Consider the following 15,757-nt stretch of genomic DNA (forward strand, 5'->3'; position numbering starts at 1 on the left):
AGTCAGGAGCTTCCTACTCCCTTCTGCTAGGGAAAGCCTGTGGCAACCTCCGCAGTCTTTGTGCACACTGGTGAGTGCGCCTCCAGACCCCTGCCTGCCGGGGCTTCCTCGGGTTTCCCCCGGGTCTCCGAGTCTCCGGGTGCCTTTCTCTCTATCTGACAGCCCAGACTCCCCCTGTATGAGCCTGGGTCCACTGGATTTCGCCCGGAACTGGGTTTCAGTGCAGTCAGGGCCTTCCTTCCCCCTCCCGCCAGAGAAAGTCAGTCAGGCTCTCCGTCGCCCTTCCTCTCTGCGCGCACAAAGACCCTTTTCCATACCTCCAATTCTCTGTGAGCTTTTCTCTTTCCTTCTAGTTGTAGAATTTCCATTCAGCCAGCTTTCCTGTGGTTCTGGATGGTGTCCGTTCTGTCTTTTAGTTGTAGTTTTGAAATTGTGCGAGGCAGCAGTTTAGGTGCTTACCTATGCCACCATCTTGGTTTCTCCACTGCTTCAAGTCACATACACTCTTGAAGCCTCCATCTCCTCACCTGAAAAAAAATGGGCTTACCAGGCACATCATAGAGCTGTTGTGATGAATTTAGGTAATTGTGTGCGAGTACATTGTGAATTGCATTGGTATTCCCCAGCTGAGCTCCTCTTATTCAGCTGTCTGCACTCAGTGCCTGGATCCCTACCTGGTATGCCATGCCAGTGCTCAATAAACATCCTTTGAATGAATTTAATGTTTCTCCAGAGGAGAAACCTCTCCAGAAGGCAATCAATAGTTAAAATTCTAAGGAATCTAAACCTTAAGTCTTTAACTTAGGCAAGATCTCTGTAACAGTCAGAGCAGTCTGCAGGCTGATTCAGAGGCAGAGATCATTGCACCATAGAGGCATTCAATCCTAGGAGGCTTGGCAGCTGTCAGAGGCTCTAGAATGAACTCTTCCCACAGAACGTAGGATGGAGAGAGTGGCAAAGCCATGCCAAGGTATAGATACTTCACTGGAAAGCAACCTGCATCTCAGAAGGCACAGTTCAAGCTCAGGCCTCCCCACGATCACAATCGCTGTGCCACGCACCTCTGGGTGCAAATGTGAAAGCTGCTCTCATCAAGGGTTATTGAAAACCATTTTCTCACCCTAGACCTCCAAATCCAATATGCTACAAGGGTGGTGACCCTTCACTTACGCACTTGTACCAGACAAGCACTGGATTCACTCATTCGTTCAACAAGCTTTGATGGAGCACCTAATCGATGGCAGGCATTGTCACAGGGTGGGAAGCTGGGGGTGGGGGCCAAGATGGGAATGACAGTAGGAATAGAATACAGCATGCATCCAAACATATGTGTTCTGCCTTGGGATCATTTATATCTATCTGGGAGGCAGACATCCTATATAATAAAAGGCTAATATGCAAATTATCCCCTCGCGAGTTTGACCACTTGCTATGATGTGCGCTGACCACCAGGGGGTGGCGGGGAATGAAGGAAGGCCCTGGCTGGCAGCCGGCAGCCAGGGGAAGGAAGGCCCTGATCAGCCCTGATCACCAGCCAGGCCTAGGGATCCTACCCATGCACAAATTTCATGCATCAGACATCTGGTTATTAAATAACCAAACAAATAGATGCATAATTGCAAATTGATTATTGCCTTGAAGAAAACGTAAAGGGGCTGTTGAGGGACTATAATGGGGCCACAGTCAGAAAAGGCTTCTCTGGGGAAGCGATGGAGACCTGGAGGCTGAGTCTGTGTGAGCTACCGGAAGAGTGGAGTGAGATTCTTCAGAAGGGCAAGGACAGCATTTGCGAAGGCCTGAGGCAGGAATGTGACTGAAGCTGTCCAAGAGCAGAAAGAAGCAGTGTGTGGCTGCAAATGGTGAGCAAGTGGGCCAGAAGCGTCTCTCCTCTCCTAAACACAAAACATTACCATTAAAGGACCTGCAGCAAGGACTGGTGAGATCAGGTTTGTGGCTTTAAAAAGATCCCCAAGAAGGGAATGGAAGGACTCCAGAGAGGAAGCAGTTAAAAAGCTATTGGGTGGTTGGGGAGTGGGGGTGGCTGCAGTGGTGACTTGCACAAAAGTGGGGTGCCAGTAGAGAGGTCCTAGCAAATATTGATTCTATTTGAGCTGCCACCCACAGGAAAAGGTAAAAGAGTGAAAGGAAACCAACCCTGCGTGCTCCCGTAAAATTATGAGAATAAATTTAAAGCAACCCTAAAGTCTTAGAGAGTCAGAAGACATATAATTAGAGTTAAAAGATAGCTCTGAAGCCCAGATCCCTCACATAGCCTCAGGCTACCACTTAAAGAAAAAAAGAATAGAAGAAACTACACCAATAAGTTAACAGCAGTTATCTTGGATTGGGGTGCTTTTTCCTTCCATCCTTGTGTGTTTCTGTTTTCCACATTTTCTACAGTTGTTAATGTGTTTCTTCTGTAGTCAGGAAAAAAAAAAAGTCCATATATTAATTTAAAAAATAATAATGTCATCTTCTCACTTCCTGGGTGTGTCTCCAGGAAAGATTTAAAGGTGTCTGCTGGGGTTTCTTCTCCCCACCGTGATGGTTACACTTCCTATGGAATAAAGAAAGAGGGGCAATCAGAAATAGCAGTACCAATTCCCACTCTCAGAAGGTCCCTGATCTTTAAGACAGAAACACACACCTGTCATTGCTTTCTTCAACTGCCCGAATAACAAGCACAGCTCCTTCCTGTAGCCCAGCCCTGACATTGCCTCGCTGCCACGCCCTCTCAGAGTGGCTCCCCTGATACCACACCACTTCCCCCCGGCTCAGGAGCTGCTGCCCATTTGGACCAGAGACAGACATGACTCAAGTTACACCAACTGGATTTTCTCTCCCAGGAACTTGGAATTGAGACAATGAGACAAAGTGGAGAAAGATGATGGTACTTGAACAAAAATGTGGTCCTGTAGCCTGAGGGCACAGCTGATGCAAGCCAGTGCAGTGAAGAAGTGCAGACAAAGAATCTCCCCAGGAAAACCCCTGAGAGAAGGCACAGAAACAGAGAGAGGCGCGTAGGATCTGAAACTGCAGGGTTCTGTGGAAGGCAGAGGAGGCCGCTTAGGTCCTGGCTGCCCACCTCATTCCCCAGATGGCCTGTCTCTTCTAAGATGTCTGTGTCCTTTCAATAAATCCCTTTTTCTTTTCTTTTTTGGTTAATCCTCACCCAAGGATATTTTTCCCATTGATCTTTTAGAGAGAGTGGAAGAGAGAGGGAAAGAGAGAAACATCGATTGGTTGCCTCCTGCACATGCCCTGACCACGGCCCAGGCTGGCAAGAAGCCTGCAACCAAGGTACATGCCCTTGACCAGAATCAAACCTGGGACCCTTTGGTCTGCAGGCCAGCACTCTATCCACTGAGCCAAACTGGTTAGGGCAAATCCCATTTATTTTAATTTGTCTGAGGGATTTCTATTCCTTATAACGGAAGAGCTTCAACTAAGAAATTCTCATATTTAGTTAACAGCCTAATTATCTACCCTGCACATTATCAACCCTCTGCCCAGGTTACCTGGGGAAGGCCATGGGCCTTTGATGGGGTTCCCTCCAACCAAAGGTCCCACCACCCATCCAGGTCAGGACATGCTCCAACTCCCAGCTTGGTACAGCATCTGCACTCCCCACACACTGAGCAAACCAGGAGCAGGCTGCTGCCCCCCTCTGGACCCTCAAGAACACTCTGTGCCCTCTGACCTCATGAACCTCCCCAAGGCAGAGATTTGCCCCTTGGGGAGAAGCCCGGCAGGAGGGCCAAGGGCCCAGCAGCCACCGCCTCCAGCCAGAGGAGAGAGGGAGTTTGACAGCTCCAAGGTAAAGCCTCTTTTTATTAAGACAACACAGCAAACTTTTTTTAACCACAGCTGACATCACTCTAATAAATCACCATCATGTCTTGGGGGATAGAAAAAGCCAAAACACTGTCACATTTCATTTTGCTGGCTACTCGCATCTCGAGAACAAACCATGTGTTTTTAATCAACAACACTTTGTTTTGCATTTCTCAGACCCCAGTACTCTTTAAATAGTTGCTTCTACCAGAGGGCTATTTTAAACCCAGGGCCAGCTCCTTCGCAGAGGACATGAAGAAACAGAACACCACGTTACCGGTTCACTAGGCTGGTCCTGAGCACTTTCTCTGCCGGGATGATTATGTATTCTGAGGTTCTAGCTGTCTGTTACAAGGGGCTTTCCTCTTCCCTCACTGGGAATTTAATTAGATGTCTTCCCAGAAAGTTGGAGTTTTTTGGTTTCTCTAACAGGCAACCCGACTGGGTTATGGGAAAACGGTAAATTCCCAGCCAAAGGAAACAGAAAGTCACATCTGGGACTAGGATTCCAGAGGAGCAAAAGAGGAGGTGGCAGAGGAGGGGGTAGTTGGAGGGGAAAGGAGCAATAAAATAAGATTTCCGGAATGGCACATGTCAATTTCTGCATGCAAACGGGCCCCAGGCTTCTTGGAGGCAGATGTGCTCGGGCAAGCCCACTAAAGTTTGCACGGGGCTCATCCTTGGGTTTTCTGACAATGGGTGATACCTCGAGGCAAGAATAAGCTGTGTGCAGGAATTCCCAGGAAAGTGCTATTTACCTGCTGCCCCCTACGTCAGGATCTCAACAGTGATTGGCAGCCGGGTTCATCTTGTACTGACAGCTGTCTTCAACAACACCTGGATTTACAAAAACAGTAAAAAGGAACTGAGAAAAGACCCTAACCTAAACTAGAGAAATACTCTATACTGCTTGCTGAACAGCTAACCTAAACCAGAGAAACATTCTATACGGTTTGCTGAGCAGTTACCTTAAGCCCAGTTGAACAGTCCAACCAAAAACACAGGCGTAGCTAATGTGCGATTCCAGTGTCAACTACCATTCCTTAGCAGAATGGCAAAATTCTTGTCCTTGGACTAATGAAATCATCCAATGCAGGTCAGGTCGGGGCTTTCTACTTCCACTGTAATCCTAACTGTTCATCTCTGCTGGTCAAACCCTGCATGCCACACAGGCGGCCCCATGCCATTTCGACTCATCCCTTCATGGGTCTCAGCCAATTTTGTCTAACCACAGAGGCCTCTCAATTGTCCAAAGTTCACTCTTTCATGAAGTGTCTTCATCAATGTGTACTCTGGTTATTTCTTTCTCTATTTATTATTGTGCCATAAACTCATGAGATATGGTGTAAGCATGATACTACCCCACGGAAAGCCCACTCTGTCAATGTCCTCAGCAAAAGAGCCTGCTTCCCCAAACAGCACCCACGTTGGGAGAAGGCGGCAGTTTATATGTGTGCCTGTCATTCGTGGGGGAAACCTTCCATGTGAATGCTGCCTGGAAGACCCTCTACTCCATTACTCAGAAACCCCTTCTTCCGTGATCAAATTCCATGTCCCTCTCACAGATGCATTTCCTGGTTCATGAACCAGTATTAGTGGCTGTTTATTTGCAGCCTGCCTGGGCTTTGCTGTATTTTCATACTCACCTGTGCGGATTTCATTGGCCATGTGAGGGTCTTGGGGCTGACTACTTACAAGTCAAGGTTAGGGATTACTTTTCCAGTTGAGTGTTACAAATAGGTATTTAAACTCTTGGCCTGGACCCTTAATGTTCTGTGGCAAATGTATTTATTCGTTTGGTTGTCTTCACAGGATAAACTAGGAAACTGGGAGAGATAGTGAAATATTGGAAAACATCTTCTGGTTGCTATTTATATAGGTATTCAAGACTGGTTCAGAAGGAGGCGTGTGGGTGTATGCGCACGTGTGTGTGTGTGTGTGTGTGTGTGTGTGTGTGTGTGTTGGGGAGGATTGCATGTTTCAGACTGACACCTGGCAGAAACACCCTTAAGCAAGCCTTCAGAGTTGCCTTTCAGGTTTCTACTGTGTTCATCTCCACCTGCTTCCCAGGTCTCCCATCCATGGCCATGGCCAGGAGCACTGAGCTATAAGGATTAGGAAAGGAAGGAGCCTGGCTCCCCAAAGTGGTCCATGCACAGGCACTGCCATGCACAGGCTCCACTGACCCACACTTACTGACTCAAAATCTGCATCTTAATGAGATTCCCCAAGTGATTTGCATGAATGTTAAATCTGAGAAGCACTAGTATTTCTCAACCCTGGCTACATGATAAAATCATCTGGGTATTGATGCTGAGTTTCAATGTTAGACCAGTGAAATTAGAACTTCCAGAGGTGGGGCCCAGGCTTTAGAATTTTAACTATCCCTAGCAATTTCAAGGTAGGGCCAGGGTTGAGACCACTGGTCTATAAGAATGAGCATCTCCTATGTACCAGCCATTGATCAGAAGTTTTACTGAGGCCTTTACTATCCTCACCACAGCCCTCAAAAGGCAAGCACTGCCCTCCCCACCTTAACAATGGCTCATCCCACATCCCCTAGGTCTCATGTCAGAGCCTGAACTCCAGGCACCACGCGTTCGGCCTGTCCACAGTAGCAATATCCCCACATCTGAGGACCACTGATGAGCAGAGAAAAACAGCCATGAGCTCCAGGAGGCCTGGGCTCAAGAAATGCAATGTTCTTCTCAAAACATTAAGAAGAACAGGCTAAAGAGGGAAGAGCATAGATTTGAGATGATGCCACCGCACAGCTGAGACCTGAAGGCAGACTGGCCATGCCCACCCCCCACCCCAATCCCCGGAAAGGCCAGGTGCAGCAGCCCCAGACCAAGAGCCCCACCACTCAGAGGTAGCTTCCAGTGGCTCCTGCCTTGTCAGATCCAGAAAAGCCAGGCCAGCCGGGTAAAGGATTTCAATGGAATTTAATGGGACATTTATGAACACAACATACTTATTAGTAAATAATAATTATAGGAGAGTAGGTGCCCCAGGGGAAGCAGGGAACATGGCATCCCATTTTCTCGTGCCCTCCGTGAGCAAGCCGTGTTTGAAATTAAAACATCCCTGCTGTCAACACGGGTGTTTAAGGAGACCCGGGTTTCTGTAATCTGAGCAGTAATTCTAATACCTGCTGTTAATTGAAGGCTTCATCATTTGCAAGGTGCTTTCACATCTACTAATGCGTTTAATCCTCACGACAAGCCTCTGAGGCAAGTATATTTTTCCTTATCCCATTTTATAGATGAGGAAACTGAAGCTCCGGGGATATGAGGTGGCAGGTCCAAGGTCACACAGCTAGGGACTGAGTCACGGAGGTGGGCTTTGGGATGCAAGGCCAATGCCCTGTGCACTGCCCACAGCTGCCTTCCAAACCACACTCATGTCACTCAGTCAAAACTCCAATCCCACCAGGATTGGAAACATGTCCCCCTACACTTCTGGAACAGCTTTTGCTGCTGGGGACCAGAGCCTTTGGAGGCCTAACTATCTATGTCCTGTGTGCTGGCTGAATTCTTGTCCCCTGTGCGTCCCTCTCTGAGACTTAAGACAGCTATGAGCAGGAGTTTGCCAGCCCAAAGGGAGAGCTGGGGCAGGTAAAACTTTACACACAAGTGCACACTCACACGTACAGACACACAGATTATTTCAATAGCAGGACATTTTCAGGGTAATGTTTTAAGTCACCCCAAAATTCTGGGTGGAGTCGTGAGTCAAAGAAATCATGAATACTTCAAATATGGCTACCAAGTTATAAACGTCATCCCCAGCTTGCAGAAGATTAAGGAATCTGGGAACAAATTAGCCTGGTGTAGACAGTGACTTACGGAGAAGTCTCAGAGAGGAGTCAGAAAAGCCAACAATTTTAAATCCTGTAAAGTTTCTTAATCAAGTTACACTATTATTTGAAATTGGCAGAACACCAATGGAATTGGTCCAAAGACATAATATATGACTTTTTTTCTTGGTTTTCTTTTTTTAAGGGCATTATGGTTTTAATTCCTTTTTTCCTTCTTCTTGAGGTTTTTTTTTTTTTTTTCTTTTTTGGCAATATGTCGCTTTCTTTTCTCAAATCCGTTCCTATCCAACATGTATGAAATAAAGCCAGCTCCAGGGAGCCCAGCACCTCCCTTCTCCTCACACCCGTGGATGAGCTTGCTCCTGACTAAACTAGGGAGCCCCAGAGCCACAAACAACAACACAATTTTGTGCAAATGGTTCTCTCAGCAGCCTGGTTCTCAGAACAGTCCAGTTATTCCCGTGTAGAAAAAGAGGGTGGGGGAAGCCCTCAGCACAAAATCACCCCCAAGATTACAGGTGAGCCTTCCCCTTCAAAGATCTCCTCCATTGCACATTCCCTCAGCTGACCTTCTTCTCAGGGACCTGGCTCACAAGGCCGCACAGCCCCAGGCCCTGCCTGCCCTTTGCATTCTCCCAGCCTCTCTGAGGGCCGCCTGCTTCCTTCTCAGGGCGCCACCAGCCCGCCCGCCCGCCTGCCTGCAGGCAAGGCCTTACAGGGCCCTGAGTGCACACACTCCCACTCCCTCCCAGGGCCCTGAGAAATCGGGAGATCAAAGAACTCAGCAGCAGGGCCAGGTGTCCCTCCTCCTCCACAGGCCACGATTAATCAAACCGCCTGACTCACAAGGAGATCAAACCTGGCTCCCCGCCAGCTGTTGGTTAAAGCTGGCCTTCAAGTTGCCCTCATTAAATTCCCTCTCCCTCTCTCTTCCCTAGTGACTTCTGTCCCATGACCATCTATCTCTTGGATCTTTCTCTCAGCGCTCTTCTTTCCCTTGCTCTCTCCCTCCACCTGCCCATCAATTTCTGCTTTCCTCCATTGACTTGTCTCTCTCACCTCACCCTTCACCTCCCTGACACCCCTCCTACTCTGTTCTCTGTGCAACTCATTCGAAATTGCACGGTCCCCAGACTCCCTGGCCTGGACACTCTCTCCTGGTCCCTCCTATTCAGTCTCTGAAGGTTCCAAGAGGAAGTTTTCTGGGGTATCTAGGCCAGGTTAGTGCAGGGGTGTCAAAGAATGGGTTTACCTAGCCCTGAAGGCCAAAGATGAGTTCCCCAATGCTGAACTGAATTCTCACCTGGCCCTCTTTGCATAAGACACAGGCCTCTCCAGCGCCACACACACACACACACACACACACACACACACACACACACACACGCACACACACACACACCCTGTCTGGGCTACTCTTTACTTTCTGTTTGAAAAAGGCCTCTAAGCCCTCAAAGGGGGCTTCTCAATGCAGCCAGCTTCGCGGGGCCAGCTGGCCAGTCCACTCCTTACTGCAGTTTGCAAGCCCCCACGGAAGAACCCATTTCACCCATGACAAGAAACAGAAGGTACCACCTCCGAGTGGGAAACAGGACAGAGCCCCTTTCTTTTCCTACCAGCCCCGCCCAGAATGAGGAAGGATGGCAACGCTGCATCCTGACTTCTCCTCGGCTGATGTGTTGAGAATATTTACTCCAGTTGCCTGAAGTTTGTTTTCAGACACTTTTTCCTACAACAAACACTGGCAAAAAGAAAAAGAAGGAAGCGAGTACAGGCTGCAGAGCACTGTCCTCTTTCCCCATCTCACTATATATACATCCATGTATTTTTTAACTTGTTTTCCATTTCAGTGGTTCTTAAAGCGCACAGGCGTGAGAAAACACAGATGGAGCGGAGCAGGCCGTGTTGTCGCAGTGCACAGAACACATCGCGGCACGGTAGAGATTTTTAGAAGTCTTGGAAGACCTCGGGAGGCAGAGAGGGTTTGGGGTTTGGTTTTTTCCTCCCCCCTTTCCTCCTTATATAGCTGGAATTATCTCCTTGCTTCCTGTCTTCGTTCCATTTCTCTATCCCTAGCATCACCTGCTGCTCCTGGGAGCACAGGGTCCCTTGGCCTCGGTGATGAGGTCACTCTGACTGCCCTGGGTTTGACCCCCTCTATCTGCCCGTGTTTCCCCAGCTGTGGTGAGGCGAACCTGGGGTGGGGGGAGGAGAAGCCATCCATCACCGGGTGGCAGCAGAGGCCTGAATGAGGCGAGAAGGGTCAGCACTGGTGCGCGCACTTGGGCAGGTTGGAGGGGGTGGGGGCATTACAAATTGTTGAGATATCAGTGCTGGGCTTGATGGATGGGGCAGAAGGAGGACAAGATGCTGGCACCAGGACGGAGCCTGTGTTCTGGCCCGCCACCCGCTTCCTCCCAGCCCACCCCCAGCGGCCCCTTTCTCCAAGCTTTCTTTTTCTTGCCTGCTCACAGCCCATCAGTCAAGCCGTGCCCCGAAGCTGACCTTTTGCAGAGAACAGCCAGCCTCAGAGAACCATTTCTTTCTGAAAAACCTCACCGAGGAATGTTATTAATGCTGGCAGGCCCAGCAGTCATGGTGTGCCACCACGGCTTCCTGTACCCTCCGCCTGCCTCCTCAGCCGTGAGTTTTGTTAGCTTTGAGCAAGAAGGGAAAGGGAAAGGGAACGGGAAAAGGGAAGGGAAAGGGCCGTGTGTGACCAGATTTCTTTAGCAGTGGTCTTTTTTCTCTCTGCCCCAGGCCCACTTCTGCCGCAGGTAGGCCCCGCGGGTTTAACAGTCACCTGTGGAAGTGTGGGTGCTTGTCTCACCCGTCTGGGCTCTTGAAGGCAGTGATGGACTTTTCCAAAGTGGCACTGTGGCCTCCCTCTGGGAGAAAAGTGAAAATCAACTGGACAGTACAGCTGGAATGGGGAGGAGACGTGTTCTGAGCTTGGGCAGAGGATGGACACATCGTTGGGCATTTTCTAGCTGGCGAGGGGACCTGTCCATCCCGTTGGGGCTCCTCTTTGCAGACTACACAAGCTGCCAGCCGTGCCACAATAGAACCGAGAGCGGAGACGTGTTGGGGCAAGTGGTGGTGGAAGATGTTTAATAGAATTACTATTAGGCCTCAAGTTAATGAATCACAACTGCAAGAAATCATGATAATCCAACAGGCATTAGTGACAGATTAGCTTCAAAGCTGCCATAAAAGTGTCATAATGCTTACCTAACGGCATGATTAATTCTCCCAGTACATAATGGCCTTGTGAGGGAACCAGGCACCAACAGCGGCTTGACGGAAAACCACGCCAAGATCCGCAGGCCACCGGGGCACCCCCACCCTGCCTGGGCCCTGTAGTTTCCCCTCCACCTGGAGGCAACTGCCCCCACTGGATTGTGGGTAGATGGGGCAGCTGCTCATGTTTACCCCAGGAGCAGTCCTCCAGAGGGCCTCCAGTGCATTGCCCCTCACCAGGTGCCTGTCCAGGGAGAGTAGGAAGTCCCATCATCCCAACCCCAAGATAGGCACCTCCTATGACCAGCACTGGTGCCTGGAGAGCACCATCTCAGTCCCCGGATCAAAGGTTCCAGTGTCAGGGGTCTGGAAAGAGTACTGAACTGTGCTCCTTACCAGCTGTGTGACCTGGCCAGTCACTGGACCTCTCTGGGCTCAGGCAGTCAGCTCTGAGGCTGCTTCCTTAACCACTACACCACCTCCCTATAATGGCACCTAACAGTTATTAATCACTAACTTGTATTCCAGTCATGATGCAGATCTCCTTATATGTATTATTCCATTTCCTGCCCATGACAATCGTATGAGAAAGTTATCGCTAGTATCTTCACTTTATAGATAGGAAAACTGAGGCTTGGAGAGGGAAGGTCACTAGCCCACAGTCAAAGGAGCAGTATATGTGGAACCAGGAAAGACTCCCAGTTGCTTGTTTCTCTATCAGCCTGCTTGAGCCCTAATACTTAATGATTGAAGGTTAATGCTTTAGCCTCAAGGGAAAAGCAGCTTGTGAAACACTGAACATCATTTTTTACCAGGAAGAGAGAGGCCTAGGGCTGCTTGGTTGCCTGCCCCACCCCACTGCCACCCCCATGGCTGCAGAAAAACTGTGAATTTTGGGGCAGCTGATCTGAACCCCACATCTTCTGTTTATCTTGACCCTAGGATTCTCCTGTCTGATAGTGAGACCTTGGGCATGTAACCACTCCTGGTTTGTTTCAGCTTCTCTTTTATACAAAGGGAATCCTAGTAATAGCAATGATAATCCTATATAATAAAGACAGAGTATGCAAATTGACCATTACTCCAACATACAAGATGGCCGCCTTCATATGGACACAAGATGGCCGCCTCAAGATGGCCAGCAAGGGAGGGCAGTTGTGGGAGATCAGGCCTGCAGGGGAGGGTAGTTAGGGGTGACTGGGCAGGCAGAGGAGGGCAGTTAGGAGTGACCACGCCTGCAGGGGAGGGCAGTTGGGGGGGACCAGGCCTGCAGGGGAGGGCAGTTGGGGGGGACCAGGCCTGCAGGGGAGGGCAGTTGGAGGTGACCAAGCCAGCAAGGGAGGGCAGTTAGGTGGGACCAGGCCTGCAGGGGAGGGCAGTTGGAGGTGACCAAGCCAGCAAGCGAGGGCAGTTAGGTGGGACCAGGCCTGCAGGGGAGGGCAGTTAGGGGTGACCAGGCCAGCAGGGGAGCAGTTAGGCGTCGATCAGGCTGGCAGGGGAGTGGTTAGGGGGTGATCAGGCTGGCAGGCAGAAGCAGTTAGGGGCAATCAGGCAGGCGAGCAGTTGGGAGCCAGCAGTCCTGGGTTGTGAGAGGGGTCCCAGATTGGAGAGGGTTCAGGCTTGGCTGAGAGACAAACCCCCTGTGCACAAATTTCATGCACCAGGCCCCTAGTTAATAACAATGGCTTGTCCACCTGACAATAGGAGTGTCTTGATCTCTTAGGGCTCAGCTCTACCTTTTCACAACTCCAACGAGAGCCTGGGTCGCTCTCTGGGCACACTCACAGACTCCACTCCAGAGGCTCCCACCGCCACCTGCCCACCTTCTTATACTAGTAAATACGTAGGCAATTAGCAGGAAACCCAGGTCCAAAGGGAATTCTTGGAGCCATGTTCATCTTCATAATGTTGAAGAAAACTCCCCAGGAGGCCTGAGTCACTGCTGTGGCAGGCACACTATTGCTGCTCTGATTAACTAGGGTTCCATGGGAGGCACACAGCCCTCCCTCCAGCAGCCTTCCTCCCAGCCCACTCACTCCGGGGTTCCCACCAAATGGGCCCTCCCAGGCTGGGATTGCTACACCTGCAAAAAACGGGGACTTGGTCCTCTCCTGCCAAAGCATGAAGAGGCTCCAAACTTCCCCCAAGTCTGTGCTCCTTTTAAATTCCAAAATCAGATATTTACTCCTACAGGGCACCATGGGAACGGTCAGAAGATTCACTCATCCCTTTGCAGCCCTGAATCCCCAAAAGGAACATAAGGCTCAAGGACGTGTGCTGCCAGCATTGGGTGGGGTTTCCAAAGGTGACTTACCTTCATGATGGCCCGTGTGTCTCTTGCAGCTAATGGCCTAATGTGTATCAAGTGGACGCTATCACTTTAGTTATAAAGTCATAACATCGCAAGAGACTTCAATGATTGCTTCTCCCACCCCTCCCCAAATCTACCCTCATCTCCTATTGACTCCTCTTGAGTCAAATATATAGTTCTTATTTCAACATGCTGTGCTCACTGAAAGCTCAATAAATATTTATTGATGCTAGTGCCCATGATGAATTAACAGCCAAAGCTATAAAATTAAAGTTTCACACAAGCAGAGACCCTGGTGAGAAAGAAACTGCTACGTAAAGTTTGAAATTTTTCAAAATGACAAGCATTCACACACATACACACACACACTTTGTGGTAGACAGAAAACCACAGTTCCCTACCTCACCTGCCTAGAGAATCGCATTGGAAACAGGAAGTGTCCTTACAGAATATTCATGTCTTTGTGGAGGGCATGTTCCACTTCTCAGAGACCAATCAGCCCAGCCCATTGAGATGTACCTGGCCCTGGACCCAGAGTCCCTCTTTGTCTCCTTGCCAGAACCAAGGGCCAATGCACCTCCTGAGAAACAAAATGGTGTTACTGAGTGCTAGATCAGGTGTCTCAGATAAGCTCAAGTAAGTGCAGTAACATACAATTCTAAGGATGCTATAACTTCAAGGGAAAAAATCTAGAATGGGACAAGTGGCTTAAATAGGAATCTTTAACAAGATAGTATGTACCTACAAGGAAATGCTAGGGAGTGTCACCATAAAGAAGTCAGAAACTTTGAGGCCTAATAGGTAGAGAGGAGTCATTGCCAGCCAATCAGATCATGTAGCCCCCAACCCCACCCCAACATGTTTATATGCAGGAACACACTAACTGTAGGTCTCTACAAGCCTCCCATGATTCTGTTTGAGAACCAACAGACAGAGCTAACTTTTTCTGTCCTCTGGACTGCCTAGATCCCCTCTAACTGCAATATGGAGGCACCAAAGCTCACTGTCAACCCCCTCAATCTCCATCTCATGTGACTCTAAGAGCAAGTTCGAGGGGCCCACTAAGTATAGGGATGAAGGCAAGAGTCTTCTCAAATTGAGCCATAGAGTTACCTGGAGGTCAGTCAGAAAGGGGCCCTGCTATTCCTGAAACCAAACAAGAGCAAGCCATTTATAAGCTGATAAGGTGCATGGGCTAAAGAACATCTCATTCAGCTTTAAAGGAGAAACACAGAGGTCTTGAAGAAATGAATTTGAGTTTATGCTAAATCTATAAAGTGAGATTGTATGTGTAACTCACTACCACTGAGCCCAGTCTGTACCCTGAGATTTTCTCATACTGGAAGAAGAAGCTAGTTCTATTGCAGTGTGTGTCAAGGCATGGGACTAGGACAGAGCAGGAGGAGGCCTTGAAAACCAAAGATGAGTCTTAGATGGACTCTTCACCCCACTCTTTCCCTACTTCAACTCTTTGTGCAATGTAGCAAAAGATCTCCCAAGAGACCTGTGAAAGGAAACAGCTCAGGATCTGCAACGCACACCCCCTGGGGCTGCAGTGCCTTTTCTGGTCCTCCCCTGGCCTCCTTCCTGTTCTCCCTCTTCCATCTCTTGTCCCTTAGCTAGTCCCTGGGAGCCCTCTCTTTGGACACCATGTGGTGGTTGACCAGGCAACCTGGGAGAAGACAAAGAGAGAGGGAACCTGTCAATGACCAGCACTTAGTGGCATCATCCTGTGCCAGGCACTCTGCTAGGTAGAGTCCTCCCACAGGAAGATCACAGTGTGTCCGTGGACAGAAAGAACACCTACGGTCCAGCTGGCAAAGCTTGCTGGCCCCTGCCCAGCACAGGCCTGTCTGCCCAGGCTGCTGAATACTGTCTCATGATTCTGTTCTAGTTTTGGTGTTTTTTCCTACCCAGATGGGGTGTCTGATCTTGCCACGGTCAATGTTTTCGGCAAAAAGGGACCTGGTACACTTTTATAGGAACCCAGTAGTTCCCTGGGGCCAGATTCTAATGCTGTCCAGATGCAGGAAAACAGAAGGGCCATTCAAAAACAACCGAAATATCAACACACTTTGAAAGCGGTCTGTTAGCACTTGCCGTAAGCACAATAAACAAAACAATGAAACCATCAGAAAGTACCGTGAGACAGTCAGGCTTTAGGAACTTGGCTTTGATGACTTAGAAAAGCAAAGAAAGGGGGTAGAACCAGTTCCCACTTGGGCTGAGACTTATTTGTTCTGCTTATCTGAAGTCAGAGCTACAATCCCCATCATGATGAAAGGACGTAGAAGTTTCTCCTTTGTGACAGACCCCTTTGCAGATTGGCGCAGCTGTCCACAAGTGGTCAGTTGCTGCACATGACCCATAAAACACCCATTTATATAACACCACTCCCATATGTTGAAAGACCCTTGTTCCCTCTGAGTTAGCTCAACAAACAAGTGAGCTCAACCAACGAGGTCATTTGTTGGAGTTCTTACCTGGGTGGGCTGGAGGAAATGGGACCTAGGCTGGTAGGGACAGAGTTGTTCATTCCCTCCTCAACAATT

The sequence above is a fragment of the Plecotus auritus genome (assembly GCF_963455305.1).
Source record: "Plecotus auritus genome assembly, chromosome: 3".
Taxonomy (NCBI): domain Eukaryota; kingdom Metazoa; phylum Chordata; class Mammalia; order Chiroptera; family Vespertilionidae; genus Plecotus; species Plecotus auritus.